Source organism: Lynx canadensis, chromosome C2 (genome assembly GCF_007474595.2).
Source record: "Lynx canadensis isolate LIC74 chromosome C2, mLynCan4.pri.v2, whole genome shotgun sequence".
Taxonomy (NCBI): Eukaryota; Metazoa; Chordata; class Mammalia; order Carnivora; family Felidae; genus Lynx; species Lynx canadensis.
Window position 1 is genome coordinate 72,838,563 of NC_044311.2, and position 6,000 is coordinate 72,844,562.

Sequence of the window (6,000 nt, forward strand, 5' to 3'; positions counted from 1 at the left end):
CCTAACTTTATTTAGTGAACTAAATCCAATACAACTTCTACATCCCCAGCTTTTATGGTTTCTTAATAGAAATGTGTCATTAGAAGAATTACTGCAACTCCGTTTTCTTAAATCATTAGCTTATTCACAGAGAACAGAATGAAAACTCACCAAAGAAAAACAAACAAACAAAACAGTTAAACCAGGTCAAAAGATTCATCGAATCTAAGACAACCAAAAAAGCTTCTGCTTACCCTCAATTAGAACAGATGTTTTTTTTCCCATTTTTGCCTAACTGAATCTACCTGATTAAATGTTCTTTATATAGAAGTATCTTTTTCTCAACATCACCAAGTATAGATTTAAAGCAAAACAATTTTAATCAAATTCACATTCAGATTATATGGGCTCCAGCCAATTCCTCTTATCATAATTGACCAGAACTGTGGTACTGCTGTGCTTCATAGAGTTTTAGAATAATTTTCTTTGATGCACATTTCATATCATTATGAAGTGATATGGCCTGTTTAAAAATATGTCTTATAAAATCATTTCCCTCTCCTGTCTTATTAACTCTTGAGAGTATTGAACAGTAAATATTTGAAAGTTATTTATTTCCATCTTTTTGGCTTTGAAATTTCCTTTATATTGGAAATTAGAGAAAACATTATTAAGTTTCCATTGTGTTTCAGGGGTGCCTGGGTGGCTTAGTCAGTTAAGTGTCCAACTTTTGATTTCAGCTCAGGTCATGATCTCATGGTTTGTGAGATCGAACACTGCATCGGGCTTCACATTGATAGCGCAGAGCCTGCTTGGGATTCTCTTTCTGCCCCTCCTCTGCTCTCTCTCTTAAAATAAATAAATAAACTTAAAAAATTTTCAGTGGTGTTTCAAAGTAGTTTTATTTATCCCAAATATATATATTTAAATATGTATATGTGTCTCTCTCTATATGTGTGTGTATATATACGTGTGTGTGTGTGTGTGTGTGTGTGTGTATTTTTTTTTTTTTCAGTAAGCTGTAGGCCCATTGTGGGGCTTGAACTCATGATCCTGACATCAAGAGTCACATTCTCTACCACCTGAGTGAGCCAGGCACCCCCCACCAAATATATTTTGAAAGTACTACAAAGTATACATTCTCTGCAGTTACGGAAACTGTAGAGTCAAAATTAGCCAAAGAAGTTAAATCCAAAATACAAAGAATTTTATAGTAAAATTGGAAATGCCTATCATTTTTTTTAGTTTGAAAATCATCTTTAAAATTTTTAGATACAGGCACCTGGGTGACTCAGTCAGTTAAGCATCTAATTTCTTGATTTTGACTCAGGTCATGATCTCACGCTTCATGGGTTCAAGCCCTGCATCACGCTTTTTGCTGACATTGAGGAGCCTTCTTGGGATTCTCTCTCTCCTCTCTCTGCCCCTTCCCCTCCTCTCTCTCTCTCTCTCTCTCTCTCAAAATAAATAAATAAACATTAAAAAACTTTAGATATATCATGTATTCATAAAAGCATATAAAAAGCAGATCTTCTAGAGAACAAAATCAGTAATAGGTTGAACTCCATAAACCTATTCGCTTAATAAATAAAGCATTACTAGTATCTTAGAAACCCTTTTTAAACTCCTCTCAGATTGAAAATCTTTCCTTTTCCCATCTCAAGAGGTAACTGCTATCCTGATTTCTCTGTTAATTAGTCCCTTACTTTTCTTTTCTTTTTTTTTAATGTTTATTTATTTATTTTGAGAGAGGTGGGGGTAAGGGCAGAGAGTAAGAAAGAGAGAGAATCCCAGGCAGGGTCTATGCTGTCAGCACAGAGCCCTACGGAATGCAGGGCTTGAATCCATGAACTATGAGATCATGACCTAAGCTGAAGTTAACAGTTGGATTCTTAACTAACTGAGCCACCCAGGTGCCCCTGCTTTAGACTTTTTAATAGCAACATTGGAAACAAGAAGATACTTGAGCAATGTATTTCAAATGTCTGAAGGAATATGATTTCAACTTAAAATTTTATAGCCAGCCAAACTATCATCATCTATGAAGTAGAATAAAAATACTTAAGATACAGAAAAATGTAGAAAATTTACTTCCCCACATTCTTTCTGTGGAAGCAACTGAAGATTATGATCTTTAAAAAAAAATGAGATAAATGAGACTCTAATACAGGAGAGAGGTGAAGTGAAACCCTAGGATGTTGGTGAAGGAAGATCTCAGGATGATAGCTATGGGTCTGGTGAAGAGTATAACCAGTTCAGTTTAGAAAAAGTTAAAAAAAAAATCCCTGAGAGATACTTTTTTAAGACAAACCTGTTAGAATGGCTTATTGTGAACGCACTTGTTGAAATGACATTTAAACAATTAGTGAAAAGTTTGGGATTGAATTGCTGATAAATAATTAAAAAATTAAGCAAGTTAACAAAATAATTTAAAACTCCAGGAAAATTAAAAAACAAAATTTTTAACGTTTATTTATTTTTGAGACAGAGAGAGAGCGTGAACAGGGGAGGGGCAGAGAGAGAGGGAGACACAGAATCTGAAAGAGGCTCCAGGCTCTGAGCTGTCAGCACAGAGCCCAACGCGGGGCTTGAACTCACAGATGGTGAGATCATGACCTGAGCCGAAGTCAGACGCTTAACCGACCGAGCCACCCAGGTGCCCCTCCAGGAAAATTTTAAAGTCATCCCGGGGGTGCCTGGGTGGCTCAGTCGATTAAGTGGCCAACTTGGGCTCAGGTAATGATCTCATGGTTTGTGAGTTTGAGCCCCAAGTCAGGCTCTGTGCTGACAGCCCAGAGCCTGGAGCCTGCTTTGGATTCTGTGTCCCCTTTCTCGCTGCCCCTCCCCCTCCTCTCAAAAATAAATAAACATTTAAAAAAAATTTTTAAGTCATCCCAGAAAACTAACTCTTATTTATCTTATGGCTCACCCCTGAGTATATGAATATATATTATATAAGTATAACATATACTATTATTACATAATATAATATACTGATCCAACCTAAATTCCAATAAGACTAAAGTAAAAGGATAACAATAGAAAGTGTGCATGTGCTGTGGTGGTAGTAAAAAGAAAAGACCTAAGGCCTCCTGTTCCACAATGGGAAGTCAATAGCTAATGCCCACATATTATCTGAGATACAGAAGATAGCTAATAAGTTATAAGTGGTTATCTCTGGGAAAGGGGAAATGATTATAGATGAGAGTGGGGCACTGAAGTTTCTAAAATTCGTTGAGAACTAACTGATTCTTTAAATTAGATATAACTTTCAACAAAAAGAAAAACTTACCAGAGAAGATACATAATTTTTCAAAAGAAAGAAAGTGTATCCTATATGCTTTGCATAGAATCCAGGACTGAAAAGTCTGAGATCTGGTAATACCAGTGAGGACTAAGAAAAGTAGAAGTATGTTCAGAAGGTCAGTAGACAATACCTGGTTCTCAAATTCAGATTCCTGTTCTTGGCTATGTTATCAAATCCTTTGTCTACTCCTTTTTTTTTTTTTTTTTAAGATTTTATTTTATTTATTTTATTTTTTTACGTTTATTTATTTTTGAGAGAGAGAGACTGAGTGTGAGTGGGGGAGGGGCAGAGGGAGGGAGACAGAATCTGAAACAGGCTCCAGGATCTGAGCTGTCAGCATAGAGCCAGACGAGGGGCTTGAACTCAGGAACAGCGAGATGATGACCTGAGCCAAAGTTGGATGCTTAACTGACTGAGCCACCCAGGTGTCCCAAGATCTTATTTTTAAGTCTACATCCAACATGAGGCTCAAATCCACAACTCTGAGACCAAGAGTTGCAAGCTCTAGAACTGAGCCAGCTGGGTGCCCCATTCGTCCACTCTTAACCTGACTTCCTCCACCATCTTTTGAGGCAGTTCTTATCATTTAGCCCTTGTGCCCATTCCACCTTAATTAGCTTGCTAATGGTACTAAGATATGATAATTTGGCAGTTCAAAACATGAACTTTGGAGTTAGAAAGACTGAATTTGAATTCTAAGCTGATTGGTTAACATCTCTGAGCTTTGGTTTTCTCTTCTGTGAAATGAAGAATGATAATGGCCACCCCTCTAAGGGCTAATGAGAAAATTAAGTGAAGCAATACATGTAGAAGAGCTGAGTATGGTGTCTGGCATGTAATGAGTGCTCAGTTATTATTATTAAACCCCAGAAGCACTGTTAGAATCAGTGCTGATTAGAGTATTAAAATTACCATTTTTGTTAGAATCAGTATTTGATTTTATTTTTTAGAAATACTTATTTATTTGGGGCACCTGGGTGGCTCAGTCGGTTAAGCATCCAACTCTTGATTTCAGCTCTTGATTAACTGCTCGGGCTCTATCCCATGAATTGTGAGTTCATGATCTGAACCAAAATCAAGAGTCAGACACTTAACCAACTGAGCCAGCCAGGTGCCTGGAGAATCAGTATTTTAATTTAAGTGTGAGACTCGTTTATTTGAAAAGACTACGGGTTCTTTGTGCAGTTTATTTATTTTTATTTTTATTTAATGTTTATTTATTTTTGAGAGAGAGACAGAGCATGAGCAGGGGAGGGGCAGAGAGAGAGGGAGACACAGAATCTGAGGCAGGCTCCAGGCTCTGAGACAGAGCCTGACGCTGGGCTTGAACTCACAGACCGCGAGATCATGACCTGAGCTGAAGTTGGACGCTCAACCGACTGAGCCACCCAGGCGCCCCTGCTTTTTACCTTCTAAGAAGAAAAGTTCCCTAAAAACAAGGACCATCCATTTATAGATGGTCCATCTATAAATTGCATTCACTCTTATTTTACTTTCTCCTCAAAAGCTTTCCTAGGAAATCTCATCCGCTTTCCTAATCTTAAATGCTAAATATTCACCATAGGCTCCCAAAACTTAATCTCTACCCTACACCTCTACTAAACCTTCACGGAGTGTTTTGAAAACATCTCAAATGCAGTATTTCCTGAACAGAACTTATCTCCCTCCACAAATCTCCCCTTATGTTCTAAATTAATAGCATCATTATGTGCCCAGTTGCCCAGGTAAAAGCTAACATTTATCCTTGAGTCTCTCATTTCTCATCATATATGTAGCTATTAGGTCCCATTGCTTCAACGTTTTAAATATCTCAATTTTATCTCTTTTTCGTCACTCTTATTGCTTTTATTTGGGTTTTATTTATCTCTTATCTAGCTTGCAATAGCCTTTTATCTGGTTTCTGTTTTTACTGTGATTTTTAAATCTATGTTCCTCTCTACTGATAAATTTTCTTTCTTAAAACCCAAACGTAGTTAAGTGATCACCCTATTTCTGAACTTGTGGTGGCTTGTTCATTATCTGACTCCATCATCGCCATTTATCAAACATCTATCTAAAATATACCTGACATTCTTCTAAGTTCTTTGTATATATTATTTCATTGAATCCTTATATCAATTCTTTTGGAGTAGTCATTTTCATTCCAGTTTTACAAGTGATAAAACCAGGGCACAGAGAGGTTAAATAATTTGCCCAAGGTTGTAGCTAGTTAGTGGCCAAGCTAGCAGTTTGACTCTAGTGTTTTTACTTTACATTACATTACACAGCTGCCTTTCAGAAATACAATAATTCCGAACCTCTTAACATGGCTTACAGTATTCGTCCCAATGTTTACTAAATTTTTATTTAGTAAATATTTATTAAATACCAAGTGCAGTTGAGTATAAACCAAAAACTTCCTTCTAAGAGCTTACAGGTTGGTAGAAAATAATATGAGTGCAATATGTTTCAATTAAGTGGCATAATACAATGACATAGAAATATTCCCATATTCTATGTGAACAAACTAAAAATCTTTAACTGGACTGAATGTTCCTATTTCATGCATTTGGTCATTTTTCACATTGTTCTTGGGTTTGGAATGTATCCTTCTTTGACTACATGATAACTCGTGTCTTCAAGGTGCCACTTAATTGCATTCCTCCTTGGAATATCCACTTTACAGGGGCAGAGTTGTAACACAGTATGTTCTGTTGAATCGTCATTGCTTATTT